This window comes from Thalassophryne amazonica, chromosome 6 (assembly GCF_902500255.1).
Source record: "Thalassophryne amazonica chromosome 6, fThaAma1.1, whole genome shotgun sequence".
Taxonomy (NCBI): Eukaryota; Metazoa; Chordata; class Actinopteri; order Batrachoidiformes; family Batrachoididae; genus Thalassophryne; species Thalassophryne amazonica.
In genome coordinates this window covers 109,790,434-109,807,104 of record NC_047108.1, presented here as the reverse complement: position 1 = coordinate 109,807,104, position 16,671 = coordinate 109,790,434, and the positions used below count along the sequence as shown (strand labels likewise).

Here is a 16,671-nt window from a genome sequence, read left to right as displayed (position 1 = left end):
TTTGGCCACACGTTCCCCCGTTAGATCGATATGTTTATGACGATAAACCGATAAACTGCTAAAATATTTATCTTTATTACAGATAACCGATAACGGATAACTATTAGTATTGATTTGGACGCGGCCACATCAGATTACACTGTCTGCTTCTGATAAACCAGTTTCACTTTAAGCAAAGGAGGGGCTGCTGGGCAAATTCAAGGATCACAAACACAAAGAATGCACGAAAAATGAATAAACAAAAAAATAAAACCCCAAACACTGTCATCATCTTTCAAAAGCAGTAACACACAGTATTAGAAGTCAGAGTTTATCTCAGTATTAGATACACCGTCATTTACAAACTAAAAGTTGCTGCTTTTCTCACACACTTTGAACCCTGCAGCTTAAACAACTGAAATACATCCATTAATGCACTGATTCACAGAGTAAAATACATGTAGTAAATATAAATTCTTTCCTGTTAGTTTCTGTGGGATTCATCTGAATAAATAATCCACATAAAGCGTCCTTTATTTAATCCAAAACAGTGTGAAAACGTGAAGAAAAGTCCCTCCCTCTGTACACACAGCTGCATCATGAGAGCTCCTCTCCCCCACTGAGTCTTGGCGATTAAATTACAGCCACAAGGAAATAAAATAATGTTAAAATTAGTCTGTTTTGTTTTTGTGTTGAGTGGACAAGTCACTGTAACGTCCAAAGTGAACCTGAACTACACTACCCACAATGCTTCATGCGTCAACCGGCCAATCATGTTTTGTGCTTAGTGATGACGTCATCGGCATACGACAGGCAGCCAGTCTGCTCCGTGGATACAAACACACAACAAACGGACTAAAATGTTTGATTTTAGGGTTTACAAACGTTTTTGACTGTTAAACTTTACCAGCAAAGAAAATGTTATCGCATTGAAAGTTATCGGAACTAAATTTATTGGAAGATAATTGGTCCGATGATGGTTTTAAAACTTATCTGAAAAGCTAATATGATAGCAAAAACATTGGCTTTGATAATTATCTGCTATCGGATTAGCTGAACTGTGCCCACCACTGCCCTCAGCACATCCATAAACCTCCTCTTTGGCCTCTCTCTTTTCCTCCTGTGTGGTGGCTCCATCTCTTTATGCTTTCCTGGACATCTTCGTTCCACCACCATATCTCCTTGTCTTCCTTCCACTGTCCAGATGTCTCACCCAGTACCTTCCTGTCTTTCTCCCTCACCACATCTGCAGTAGTTTTCCACTTGTCCAAAACTGCTTCCATCCAGTGCCTCTCACCTACTCACTGAATTTCACACAACAGTCTTTGTCCTTCAGCTTCCACCATCTGATCCTTTGTTGAGTTCTCAGTCTGTTCTTCTTCACCTCTAAAGTCGTCCTACAAACCACCATCCTGTGCTGTCGAGCTACACTCTCTGCTGCCGCCACCTTATAGTTGATCATATCAAAATACCCACTTGTCTAATAATTGTGCACCTAGTGTGTACGTCCATTCCTGCATTTCATGCCTGCAACACATTACAAAAGAAAAAAAAATGGGGTAGGACAGGGTAATTTAGGGTGAGTAATGAGGTAAACACAAATAAAATAATGGTGTAATTTTAAATGGGTGATTGCAATCATGATTTGTTGCAAAAGCAGTGTCCACAAAAGGCTGAGTCTTTGAAGAGCAAAGATGAACAGTTTGTCCAACAAATGTGTCAGAAAATTATTGAAATGTTTAAAAACAATGTTCTGCAAAGAAAGAATGGAAGGGGTGTACATTTGTCCCTCTTTATTGAAGTAATATGATTCAAGGAATCTTGTGGAATTTCTGTGTATAACACTGAAAAAAGAGAATGTTTGAACCAACTTTAAAAAGTGTTACAATTTGTAAAAACCTGAATGAATGTTGTTTGAACTTAAGTTTGAAAGTTAAATCAACTCTAACTTACAAACTGAAGTGCCAGCCTAAGCTAAACAGCCGTGATCTCAGTGGCGGATGCTGGTCTTTCAAGGAGGGGAAGCTCAATTTTGGCCTACATCATAAAATGTGTTGGTTTATTTATACGTAAATTCTACCCTCCGTTCCTTTTCAAGAAAATGATCTGTGACCCTGTTGTACCAACAAGGCGTCTTTTCCTGGGACTTGACTAGTGTCCTCTCAATGACCAGCAGAGCTAGGCTGCTTAAACGGCCTTGGCCCATGGTGTTGCGGGTGTAAGACTTGAGCCACTTTAAACAGCAGAAGATCCTCTCTACACCTGCAGATGTAGCTCCAATCGTTGCCACTAATGACAATAGTTTGTACACCTGAGGCATTGCACTGTCCAACTCTATGTCTTTCAGAAACAGCAAGAAATCACATAGCTTTCCCCTGTTGCCCTGCAAGTCCTGGTTTGAATATAGAGGACTTGAAATTCAGACCTCAGTCTCCCTGAATCAAAGAACTTTTCAGGACACTCTGAAATGCCTCCTCTGGAAACACTTGTCTCATCTCATCAAATTTCCCTGGATTGACCAATTCCAAGAAGCGCAGACTTTCCAGATTTGCAAAACGCAGAGGTAGCTGCTCTGTGAGATTGTCTAGGATGGCCATGTACAGATTTCTGTAGCACTCCTTGGGATCCTGTAGTTGTGACAGATGATGTTTTCTCATGGGATCAGTTTGTGGGTCTGGTGTGAGATCTGCTGCTTTGGCATAAACAGCTTGGAAAGCCCCCTCTGACCTCTTCTCTTTGACAAAAGCAAGAAGAGACTCAATTCTTTTCTTGCAGTACAGAACATCCATAGCTCTCTGCTGGACAATGTCAAACACCACATCAGTTTCAGAAGATTTGTTCATATGTGTACAACATGAACACAAACTCAAAATCCTCCAGTTTCATCAGAAGGCCTTTGACACAGTCTAATGTGTCATCATCCATGGACTTATCTGCAATGATCATCTGAAAAGTTTGCAGGAGGCATCATAATTGTTTGCCACAGTGCTCACTATCCGTGATGTGAAATTCCACCGAGTAGGAGCATTTCTGGGCAACCTTGAGCAGCCTGCAGACTCAAGAAAAGACATCCTCTTTGTGGATTTTGAGAAAAATGTGGCAAACCCAGAAAGTGATGCAAAAAATATTCTGCACTCAGATAAGCATTTAGCCCCCTGAGACAGAACCAGATTCAGTCTGTGTGCATAGCAATGCACAAACATTGCACTGGGGGCTATTGCTTTAACTTTGGCCTGCAAACCACTGAGAGCTGAAGCCATGACAGCAGCCCCATCATAGGTTTGTGCCACAAGTTTCTCCCTGAAATTGTAGCCCTGCATGTTCTCATTCAAGACTTCAAAAACAGACTGAGCATCTCTTCCCCCAGAAACATCAAAAAATCCAATAAAGTGCTCCTGAGTTTTACCTGCTTTATCCACATAGCGAACAATGACAGAGAGTTGAGCATGGCACACTATATCAGTTGTTTCATCCACCTGCCATGCAAAAAAGGGAGCAGCCTGGATCTCATCAGAAACAGTGGCTGAAAGAGCAGAGATCAAGTCATTTTGGATTGCATGGGACATACCAGAAAACACAGATGATGACTGCAATCGTGTGGCCATTACAGAGTCATATTTAGCTAATGTTTCATTAAACTCCATGTAATTCCCCTTGTTGGATGATTCAACACTCTCATCATGCCCCCTAAATGACAGCTCCTGACGGCCAAGCAAGGAAGTCACATCAATAAGGCGGTTTAGGAAAGCTCTGTTTTGTTTAACTGCTTCATTATGTTTTGCCACTTGAATGCGAGCGCCTTCATTGATTACATGCTCAACCCTGACTCTGCCCAGGCAACTTAACCTTGCACATGCACTCACGTGTTCATTGCTTTTTTCATGTCTTTTGTATGCCTTGTCAAAGTTGGACAGATCCCCAAAACCCACTTTTGACCAGACAACACATCCCTGAGATGGTTTCATCAAGAGGCATGGCCAACAGTACATTTTATTTGTTACAGCACTTCCAGTCAGCCAGCTCACTTTGTCATACCAGGACAGATGAAAAGACCTGTTACTTTTCCCCACCTTTTGCACCAAATTAATCTGAGGAGTTGATCTGCCCTGCTGTTTAACTCTAAGTTTTTCTTCGTAAGGAAGACTATCAAATGGCTTCGCCAAAATCCGGTCCACAACATTCAAATTGTCTGCCATTATGTGCAGCTTGCTACCTAGCTAGCTCGCTAGCTGGGACTGGCGGGAGGCTAGTTGAAGTGTGTCCGCCAGTGAGTGCTTTGTGACGGTGGAGGAGCTCAGCAGCACCCGCTGCTCCGTAGGGACAGAAACTGCGATTGAAGTCAGAAAGAGTGATAGAAGTCAGTCTCCAAACACAAGCAGCTACAAAAAAAAAACAAAAAAAAAAACTAAACACCAGAAATAGAAGCTCGATTTGTCGCTAGTCATTTTTAACAAAGAAAATGCCACTAAGAGGATTAGGAAAGTCTCTGGTTCAACTCAGAACAGAATGAAAATTAAAAAATGCTCCCACGGATGTTTACACCAAAAGATCGCTGATTCGCTCATTTCGCTGTCAATCAAAAGGGATTCAGCCTCAGACAGATCATCCAATCATCATGCAGAAGCTGAGCGTCCGGGCCAGCCGAGGCCAGCCCACTGTCCCATAGACCCCCAGACACGCTGAGCGTCCGATGGGCGGGACAAAGCCCAGCATTTATCCAATGACTCGTCTCGTTTCGCTGCAGTCTTTGCTCCGCTATTGAACTGTTTAAAGCATTGTGAAGCTGTGGGAATGAGTGAGAGGAAAGCCGCATTGTTACCAGTGATAAGAAGCTGATTCGGAACAAAAGTTGAGCGCGTTGTAGTGCATATTTAGTCAATGACATGTACACACAACACAACATTTTAGGGGAAGCTGAGCTTCCCTTGCAGTCTTAGAGCAATCACCAATGTTTGTTGTCATTATTTGACAACAAACTGGTGGTTTCTGGTGGTTGACTCTCACTGCGGTATTGTATCACTTCCTGTTCCGGAGCACAGCGGTGTTTTTCTGTATCTGTTAGCTGTTTAATCTGCGCAGTTAGATTGATCTAGTTACCTAGATTACGATTTGTTTCCCAGTGTAATCTTTACGTGCCTTAACTAAAGCACTCCTTCTGCTGAATCACCTCTAAATTATTTACACATTATTCACTTTGCGTGTTTTTAGGAATCCGCTAGCTTAGCGTAGCTACTAGCTCTTAGCCAATTTAGCATGGCGGCTTCTCCTGTCTCTCCCGCACTTTTCTGCTCTGGGTGTGAAATGTTTAGTTATTCCTCGGCCTCCTTTAGCAGTAATGGTACTTCTAACTTCTAACTTTTTTCTTATATAGCGCCAAATCACAACAAACAGTTGCCCCAAGGCGCTCCACATTGCAAGGCAAGGCCATACAATAATTATGAAAAACCCCAACGGTCAAAACGACCCCCTATGAGCAAGCACTTGGCCACAGTGGGAAGGAAAAACTCCCTTTTAACAGGAAGAAACCTCCAGCAGAACCAGGCTCAGGGAGGGGCAGTCTTCTGCTGAGACTGGTTGGGGCTGAGGGAAAGAACCAGGAAAAAGAGATCGATCACTAATGATTAAATGCAGAGTGATGCATACGGAGCAAAAAGAGAAAGAAACAGTGCATCATGGGAACCCCCCCACAGTCTACGTCTAAAGCAACATAACCAAGGGATGGTCCAGGGTCACCCGATCCAGCCCTAACTATAAGCCTTAGCGAAAAGGAAAGTTTTAAGCCTAATCTTAAAAGTAGAGAGGGTATCTGTCTCCCTGATCTGAATTGGGAGCTGGTTCCACAGGAGAGGAGCCTGAAAGCTGAAGGCTCTGCCTCCCATTCTACTCTTACAAACCCTAGGAACTACAAGTAAGCCCGCAGTCTGAGAGCGAAGCGCTCTAATGGGGTAATATGGTACTACGAGGTCCCTAAGATAAGATGGGACCTGATTATTCAAAACCTTATAAGTAAGAAGAAGAATTTTAAATTCTATTCTAGCATTAACAGGAAGCCAATGAAGGGAGGCCAACACGGGTGAGATATGCTCTCTCCTGCTAGTCCCCGTCAGTACTCTAGCTGCAGCATTCTGAACCAACTGAAGGCTTTTTAGGGAACTTTTAGGACAACCTGATAATATTGAATTACAATAGTCCAGCCTAGAGGAAATAAATGCATGAATTAGTTTTTCAGCATCACTCTGAGACAAGACCTTTCTGATTTTAGAGATACTGCGTAAATGCAAAAAGGCAGTCCTACATATTTGTTTAATATGCGCTTTGAATGACATATCCTGATCAAAAATAACTCCAAGATTTCTCACAGTATTACTAGAGATCAGGGAAATGCCATCCAGAGTAACGATCTGGTTAGACACCATGCTTCTAAGATTTGTGGGGCCAAGTACAATAACTTCAGTTTTATCTGAGTTTAAAAGCAGGAAATTAGAGGTCATCCATGTCTTTATGTCTGTAAGACAATCCTGCAGTTTAGCTAATTGGTGTGTATCCTCTGGCTTCATGGATAGATAAAGCTGGGTATCATCTGCGTAACAATGAAAATTTAAGCAATACCGTCTAATAATACTGCCCAAGGGAAGCATGTATAAAGTGAATAAAATTGGTCCTAGCACAGAACCTTGTGGAACTCCATAATTAACTTTAGTCTGTGAAGAAGATTCCCCATTTACATGAACAAACTGTAATCTATTAGACAAATATGATTCAAACCACCGCAGCGCAATGCCTTTAATACCTATGACATGCTCTAATCTCTGTAATAAAATTTTATGGTCAACAGTATCAAAAGCAGCACTGAGGTCCAACAGAACAAGCACAGAGATAAGTCCACTGTCCAAAGCCATAAGAAGATCATTTGTAACCTTCACTAATGCTGTTTCTGTACTATGATGAATTCTAAAACCTGACTGAAACTCTTCAAATAGACCATTCCTCTGCAGGTGATCAGTTAGCTGTTTTACAACTACCCTCTCAAGAATCTTTGAGAGAAAAGGAAGGTTGGAGATTGGCCTATAATTAGCTAAGATAGCTGGGTCAAGTGATGGCTTTTTAAGTAATGGTTTAATTACTGCCACCTTAAAGGCCTGTGGTACATAACCAACTAACAAAGATAGATTGATCATATTTAAGATTGAAGCATTAAATAATGGTAGGACTTCCTTGAGCAGCCTGGCAGGAATGGGGTCTAATAAGCATGTTGATGGTTTGGATGAAGTAACTAATGAAAATAGTTACTACACTTATTACACTTGTAATAAGTGTAGCTTATTCGTAGCCTTGGAGGCCAGGCTGGGCGAATTGGAGACTCGGCTCCGCACCGTGGAAAATTCTACAGCTAGCCAGGCCCCTGTAGTCGGTGCGGACCAAGGTAGCTTAGCCGCCGTTAGTTTCCTTCTGGCAGATCCCGAGCAGCCGGGAAAGCAGGCTGACTGGGTGACTGTGAGGAGGAAGCATAGCCCTAAACAGAAGCCCCGTGTACACCGCCAACCCGTTCACATTTCTAACCGTTTTTCCCCACTTGACGACACACCCGCCGAGGATCAAACTCTGGTTATTGGCGACTCTGTTTTGAGAAATGTGAAGTTAGCGACACCAGCAACCATAGTCAATTGTCTTCCGGGGGCCAGAGCAGGCGACATTGAAGGAAATTTGAAACTGCTGGCTAAGGCTAAGCGTAAATTTGGTAAGATTGTAATTCACGTCGGCAGTAATGACACCCGGTTACGCCAATCGGAGGTCACTAAAATTAACATTAAATCGGTGTGTAACTTTGCAAAAACAATGTCGGACTCTGTAGTTTTCTCTGGGCCCCTCCCCAATCGGACCGGGAGTGACATGTTTAGCCGCATGTTCTCCTTGAATTGCTGGCTGTCTGAGTGGTGTCCAAAAAATGAGGTGGGCTTCATAGATAATTGGCAAAGCTTCTGGGGAAAACCTGGTCTTGTTAGGAGAGACGGCATCCATCCCACTTTGGATGGAGCAGCTCTCATTTCTAGAAATCTGGCCAATTTTCTTAAATCCTCCAAACCGTGACTATCCAGGGTTGGGACCAGGAAGCAGAGTTGTAGTCTTACACACCTCTCTGCAGCTTCTCTCCCCCTGCCATCCCCTCATTACCCCATCCCCGTAGAGACGGTGCCTGCTCCCAGACTACCAATAACCAGCAAAAATCTATTTAAGCATAAAAATTCAAAAAGAAAAAAATAATATAGCACCTTCAACTGCACCACAGACTAAAACAGTTAAATGTGGTCTGTTAAACATTAGGTCTCTCTCTTCTAAGTCCCTGTTAGTAAATGATATAATAATTGATCAACATATTGATTTATTCTGCCTTACAGAAACCTGGTTACAGCAGGATGAATATGTTAGTTTAAATGAGTCAACACCCCCGAGTCACACTAACTGTCAGAATGCTCGTAGCACGGGCCGGGGCGGAGGATTAGCAGCAATCTTCCATTCCAGCTTATTAATTAATCAAAACCCAGACAGAGCTTTAATTCATTTGAAAGCTTGACTCTTAGTCTTGTCCATCCAAATTGGAAGTCCCAAAAACCAGTTTTATTTGTTATTATCTATCGTCCACCTGGTCGTTACTGTGAGTTTCTCTGTGAATTTTCAGACCTTTTGTCTGACTTAGTGCTTAGCTCAGATAAGATAATTATAGTGGGCGATTTTAACATCCACACAGATGCTGAGAATGACAGCCTCAAAACTGCATTTAATCTATTATTAGACTCTATTGGCTTTGCTCAAAACGTAAATGAGTCCACCCACCACTTTAATCATATCTTAGATCTTGTTCTGACTTATGGTTTGGAAATAGAAGACTTAACAGTATTCCCTGAAAACTCCCTTCTGTCTGATCATTTCTTAATAACATTTACATTTACTCTGATGGACTACCCAGCAGTGGGGAATAAGTTTCATTACACTAGAAGTCTTTCAGAAAGCGCTGTAACTAGGTTTAAGGATATGATTCCTTCTTTATGTTCTCTAATGCCATATACCAACACAGTGCAGAGTAGCTACCTAAACTCTGTAAGGGAGATAGAGTATCTCGTCAATAGTTTTACATCCTCATTGAAGACAACTTTGGATGCTGTAGCTCCTCTGAAAAAGAGAGCTTTAAATCAGAAGTGTCTGACTCCATGGTATAACTCACAAACTCGTAGCTTAAAGCAGATAACCCGTAAGTTGGAGAGGAAATGGCGTCTCACTAATTTAGAAGATCTTCACTTAGCCTGGAAAAAGAGTCTGTTGCTCTATAAAAAAGCCCTCCGTAAAGCTAGGACATCTTTCTACTCATCACTAATTGAAGAAAATAAGAACAACCCCAGGTTTCTTTTCAGCACTGTAGCCAGGCTCACAAAGAGTCAGAGCTCTATTGAGCTGAGTATTCCATTAACTTTAACTAGTAATGACTTCATGACTTTCTTTGCTAACAAAATTTTAACTATTAGAGAAAAAATTACTCATAACCATCCCAAAGACGTATCGTTATCTTTGGCTGCTTTCAGTGATGCCGGTATTTGGTTAGACTCTTTCTCTCCGATTGTTCTGTCTGAGTTATTTTCATTAGTTACTTCATCCAAACCATCAACATGTTTGTTAGACCCCATTCCTACCAGGCTGCTCAAGGAAGCCCTACCATTATTTAATGCTTCGATCTTAAATATGATCAATCTATCTTTGTTAGTTGGCTATGTACCACAGGCTTTTAAGGTGGCAGTAATTAAACCATTACTTAAAAAGCCATCACTTGACCCAGCTATCTTAGCTAATTATAGGCCAATCTCCAACCTTCCTTTTCTCTCAAAAATTCTTGAAAGGGTAGTTGTAAAACAGCTAACTGATCATCTGCAGAGGAATGGTCTATTTGAAGAGTTTCAGTCAGGTTTTAGAATTCATCATAGTACAGAAACAGCATTAGTGAAGGTTACAAATGATCTTCTTATGGCCTCGGACAGTGGACTCATCTCTGTGCTTGTTCTGTTAGACCTCAGTGCTGCTTTTGATACTGTTGACCATAAAATTTTATTACAGAGATTAGAGCATGCCATAGGTATTAAAGGCACTGCGCTGCGGTGGTTTGAATCATATTTGTCTAATAGATTACAATTTGTTCATGTAAATGGGGAATCTTCTTCACAGACTAAAGTTAATTATGGAGTTCCACAAGGTTCTGTGCTAGGACCAATTTTATTCATTTTATACATGCTTCCCTTAGGCAGTATTATTAGACGGTATTGCTTAAATTTTCATTGTTACGCAGATGATACCCAGCTTTATCTATCCATTAAGCCAGAGGACACACACCAATTAGCTAAACTGCAGGATTGTCTTACAGACATAAAGACATGGATGACCTCTAATTTCCTGCTTTTAAACTCAGATAAAACTGAAGTTATTGTACTTGGCCCCACAAATCTTAGAAACATGGTGTCTAACCAGATCCTTACTCTGGATGGCATTACCCTGACCTCTAGTAATACTGTGAGAAATCTTGGAGTCATTTTTGATCAGGATATGTAATTCAAAGCGCATATTAAACAAATATGTAGGACTGCTTTTTTGCATTTACGCAATATCTCTAAAATCAGAAAGGTCTTGTCTCAGACTGATGCTGAAAAACTAATTCATGCATTTATTTCCTCTAGGCTGGACTATTGTAATTCATTATTATCAGGTTGTCCTAAAAGTTCCCTAAAAAGCCTTCAGTTAATTCAAAATGCTGCAGCTAGAGTACTGACGGGCACTAGAAGGAGAGAGCATATCTCACCCATATTGGCCTCTCTTCACTGGCTTCCTGTTAATTCTAGAATAGAATTTAAAATTCTTCTTCTTACTTATAAGGTTTTGAATAATCAGGTCCCATCTTATCTTAGGGACCTCGTAGTACCATATCACCCCAATAGAGCGCTTCGCTCTCAGACTGCAGGCTTACTTGTAGTTCCTAGGGTTTGTAAGAGTAGAATGGGAGGCAGAGCCTTCAGCTTTCAGGCTCCTCTCCTGTGGAACCAGCTCCCAATTCAGATCAGGGAGACAGACACCCTCTCTACTTTTAAGATTAGGCTTAAAACTTTCCTTTTTGCTAAAGCTTATAGTTAGGGCTGGATCAGGTGACCCTGAACCATCCCTTAGTTATGCTGCTATAGACGTAGACTGCTGGGGGGTTCCCATGATGCACTGTTTCTTTCTCTTTTCGCTCTGTATGCACCACTCTGCATTTAATCATTAGTGATCGATCTCTGCTCCCCTCCACAGCATGTCTTTTTCCTGGTTCTCTCCCTCAGCCCCAACCAGTCCCAGCAGAAGACTGCCCCTCCCTAAGCCTGGTTCTGCTGGAGGTTTCTTCCTGTTAAAAGGGAGTTTTTCCTTCCCACTGTAGCCAAGTGCTTGCTCACAGGGGGTCGTTTTGACCGTTGGGGTTTTACATAATTATTGTATGGCCTTGCCTTACAATATAAAGCGCCTTGGGGCAACTGTTTGTTGTGATTTGGCGCTATATAAAAAAAAATTGATTGATTGATTGACCTCTGCGTGATCTCTGATCCCTCCGGCGGCACTGCAGCAAGACCAGTCATTCATCAATAGCTGATATAACCACATGGGCAAGGGATTACTTTGAGAAACCTTTGTCAAGCGCTGAAATACAGTTACATTCACAAATGCCACTTAAAATTTTACTGTGTTATAAATACAAAGCCTTATGTTAATGTCTGGAACAGGTGTCGACTTTTCTGGGCTCGGAGGCATCTGGGTTGGACCATAATTCAGTGGAAATGTGTTTTGTGGCCAGATGAATCAGTATGCAAGGTTTTTGTTGGAAGAAATGGATGCTGTGTGCTCCAGACCAAAGACCAAAAAAGGACCACCCAGAATGTTATCAGCAATATGTTCATAAGCCAGGGTCTGTCCTGGTCTTTGGTTGTGTCAGTGCCCTTGTCAAAAGTCATTTATACTCGTATTCTGTGATGCAGCATTAATACAGAAAATTACAGAGACTTTAGAACTACATATGCTGCCTTCAAGACAACGTCTTCTCCAGAGACGTCCATGCATTTTGTAACAAGACATTGCAAAACCACATTCTGCACAAACTGCAAAGACATGGCTGCAGAAGAATAGGGTATGGGTACTGGACTGGCCCATCTCAGGTTCAGGTTCAGGTAACTGTATTTGTACCCATAGGTAGATTTGGCTTGCAGCAAACAGAAAACAGAAAAAAGTTAGTCAACACAACAACAACAATAAAAAACACTAAAAATACTAGCAAAGAACATACACAAAACAAGTTAACAAACACCACCAAGGACTCTCAACCTTAAAACCACTAAAAAGATGGTCAGCTTAAAACTAGTGTGCAAAGGGCAAATAAATAAATAAGTATATAAATATCTAAATATAAGCATATGCAAACCTACTAAGATTTGTTCAGTTGCACAATTGCTGCTGGGACAAAACTACTTCTGTAGCGTTTTGTTCTACACCTTGGGACTCTAAACCTATGGCCAGAAGGTAGAAGCTGAAATTCATTAGCCAGGGGGTGGGAGTCATCAACTATAATGCAGTTGGTTATCCGCTGTAATTGTTTAGTGTACAGGGACTCTAAACTCAGCTGCGATTCACCAATCAACCGACTGGACCATTTAATGATCTGACTCAGTCTGTTCCTATCCTTCAATGTCAAACTACCAAACCATGCCACCAAAGAAAAAGCTAAAACAGATTCAATAAAAGCACGATAAAATAGTGTTAACATGGTTCGGCCAATGTGAAAATACGACAGTTTCCTGAGACAGAACAAGCACTGATGTCCCTTCTTACACACCGCCTCACAGTTTGCCTCAAACTTCAGCGAGTCATCAATAATAGTCCCAAGGTATTTATAAGTTTTCACAATTCCAGCTGGTTGACCATTCATTGTTGTGTTCTACCAGTCTCCAGTCCTGACCTGTACCCATAGTACAGTAGATAACAATATTTACAGAGGAATCTTGCAAATGGTGATACAAGCACCAAATGCGGCGCAAATTCTCCTTAGACATTACTATTTTGAAAAAACTGACTTGCCACTTGAATTTTCAATAGGCGTCCAGGTAGGAGTCAATTGAAGAATTACACATGGGTCCAAATAAAAAAAAAATCTCCAATCATATTGAAAACTACTTCACAATATTTGTCTGAACATAAAGATTTCAAAGGTATAGTTTGGACTATCTGTGTTGGAATGTTCTGGAGTAAAAACAGCAAGAATGGTGACAAAGGTCAGTTTCAGTTTGTACAGGGGTCAAAAGTTAAAGTTGCTCCAATTTTAGTAAAACGTGATGCAAATTATTGGTTAACAGGGTTTTAAAAGGAATAGTTTGCACCATGTGTCATGCTTATCATGTTACAAGGTAACATGCAGTGGTGTGAAAACGTGTTTGCCTCCTTGATTTTTTACGTTAGAAATGTTTTAGGACATCAATAAATAAATATATAAATAAATAAATAAATAAAAAATCAGGCTTTGTTTTGTTTGTTTCTAAAATTCTGCCCTTTAAACTCACAGTGAAAAGTAATCTCTATGTTATGAATTAAAAGAAATAAAAATCTAAAAGCCAAAATGATGGTGTGAATAAGTGCCCCCTTTAGTATAACACATGCAAACCATTACTTTTACATCCAGTTTTCTTCAGACAAGTCAGGGGATGGATACGTGAACATTTCCAAGTCACTGAATATGTCTTGAACTTTATTTCCATCAGTTATGAAGAAATACAAACAGTATGACACTCTATGGTAAATCTGTATGGAGTAGACAGTTCTCAAAAACCGTGCAAGATGGGGACAAGTGAGGAAAGCCACCAAGACACCCAGAAGAAGTTACAGGCTTCTGTGGCTGTGATTGGAGAAATTGTGCACAGTGCATGTTTTGAATTTTACATCACCAGTTTTACAGCTTCATGATGAAGTGGCACAGAGGTTTTTATTTAAAAAAAAAAAAAAAAAAAACTCTTGAAAGTTCAACTACAGTTTGCTAGAAGGCACAATGAAGATTCAAGCATAGATTTGATCTGTTTTGTTGAAAGAAAATTGATAATTGATATTGATAATGGTGTGGATAAACTTTTTGAATAATGAGGTTGGGACGATATCAGTGATCTGTTGATTACTGATAATGCTGCAGATAACCTTTTTGAATAATGAGGTGGGGAAGATATCAGTGATCTATTGATTATTGATAACGGTGTGGATAACCTTTTCGAATAATGAGGTGGGGACAATATCAGTGATCTATTGATTATTGATAACGGTGTGGATAACCTTTTTGAATAATGAGGTGGGGACAATATCAGTGATCTGTTGATTATTGATAACGGTGTGGACAGCCTTTTTGAATAATGAGATGGGGAAGATATCAGTGATCTATTGATTATTGATAACGGTGTGGATAACCTTTTCGAATAATGAGGTGGGGACAATATCAGTGATCTGTTGATTATTGATAACGGTGTGGACAGCCTTTTTGAATAATGAGGTGGGGAAGATATCAGTGATCTATTGATTATTGATAACGGTGTGGACAACCTTTTCGAATAATGAGGTGGGGACAATATCAGTGATCTGTTGATTATTGATAACGGTGTGGATAACCTTTTCGAATAATGAGGTGGGGACAATATCAGTGATCTGTTGATTATTGATAACGGTGTGGATAACCTTTTCGAATAATGAGGTGGGGAAAATATCAGTGATCTGTTGATTATTGATAACGGTGTGGATAACCTTTTTGAATAATGAGGTGGGGACAATATCAGTCATCTGTTGATTATTAATAATGGTGTGGATAACCTTTTTGAATAATGAGGTGGGGACAATATCAGTGATCTGTTGATTATTGATAATGCTGCAGATAACCTTTTCGAATAATGAGGTGGGGAAGATATCAGTGATCTATTGATTATTGATAACAGTGTGGATAACCTTTTCGAATAATGAGGTGGGGAAGATATCAGTGACCTATTGATTATTGATAACGGTGTGGATAACCTTTTTGAATAATGAGGTGGGGACAATATCAGTGATCTATTGATTATTGATAACAGTGTGGATAACCTTTTCGAATAATGAGGTGGGGAAGATATCAGTGACCTATTGATTATTGATAACGGTGTGGATAACAGTTTTGAATAATAAGGTGGAGACAATATCAGTGATCTGGTGATTATTGATAATGGTGAGGATAATGTTTTTGAATAATGAGGTGGAGACGATATCAGTGATCTGTTGATTATTGATAATGGTGAGGATAACCTTTCTGAATAATGAGGTGGAGAAAATATCAGTGATCTTGTGATTATTGATAATGCTGCAGATAGCCTTTTCGAATATTGAGGTGGTGAAGATATCAGTGATCTGTTAATTATTGATAATGCTGCAGATAGCCTTTTCGAATAATGAGGTGGTGAAGATATCAGTGATCTGTTGATTATTGATAATGCTGTGGATAACCTTTTCAAATAATGTGGGGAAGATATCATCGATCTATTGATTATTGATAACGGTGTGGATAACCTTTTTGAATAATGAGGTGGGGACAATATCAGTGATCTGTTGATTATTGATAATGGTGAGGATAACCTTTTTGAATAATGAGGTGGGGACAATATCAGTGATCTGTTGATTACTGATAATGCTGCAGATAATGTTTCTGAATAATGAGGTGGAGACAATATCAGTGATCTGGTGATTATTGATAATGGTGAGGATAATGTTTTTGAATAATGAGGTGGAGACGATATCAGTGATCTGTTGATTATTGATAATGGTGAGGATAACCTTTCTGAATAATGAGGTGGGGACAATATCAGTGATCTATTGATTATTGACAATGCTGCAGATAATGTTTTTGAATAATGAGGTGGAGAAAATATCAGTGATCTGGTGATTATTGATAATGCTGCACATAGCCTTTTCGAATAATGAGGTGGTGAAGATATCAGTGATCTGTTGATTATTGATAACGGTGTGGATAACCTTTTTGAATAATGAGGTGGGGACAATACCAGTGATCTGTTGAGTATTGATAATGCTGAGGATAACCTTTTTGAATAATGAGGTGGGGACAATATCAGTGATCTGTTGATTATTGATAACGGTGTGGATAACCTTTTTGAATAATAAGGTGGGGACAATACCAGTGATCTGTTGAGCATTGATAATGCTGAGGATAAACTTTTTGAATAATGAGGTGGGGACAATACCAGTGATCTGTTGATTATTGATAATGGTGAGGATAACCTTTTTGAATAATGAGGTGGGGACAATACCAGTGATCTGTTGATTATTGATAATGCTGAGGATAAACGTTTTGAATAATGAGGTGGGGATGACATGAAGTGGGCAAGAGGAAGATTCCATTCTCTCAACCTGACTCTTTCAGTCATATTGGTGTGAAACTGTACAGTACTGATGGACAGGTGAGACATGGGGTAATAGAGGAAAGGGGGGGGGGGGGCTGATCTTCATCCTGGTATCATAGATTTTCCTGATTAAATAAGGATTAAAAAAAAGTTCTCAGTCTTCACTAGTGTAAATGATTGCACTAGGAGATGCTCTTGTAACAATATTGCCAAGATTTCCCTCAGA

At 40.2% G+C, this 16,671-nt stretch overlaps 1 protein-coding gene across 1 annotated transcript in view; it reads left to right on the top strand.

The window, feature by feature from the left end:
- Nucleotides 1-16,671, top strand: part of tnnc1b (troponin C type 1b (slow)) — a 63,376-nt gene that overhangs the window by 22,165 nt on the left and 24,540 nt on the right. The gene's annotated exons all lie outside the window — the stretch shown is intronic.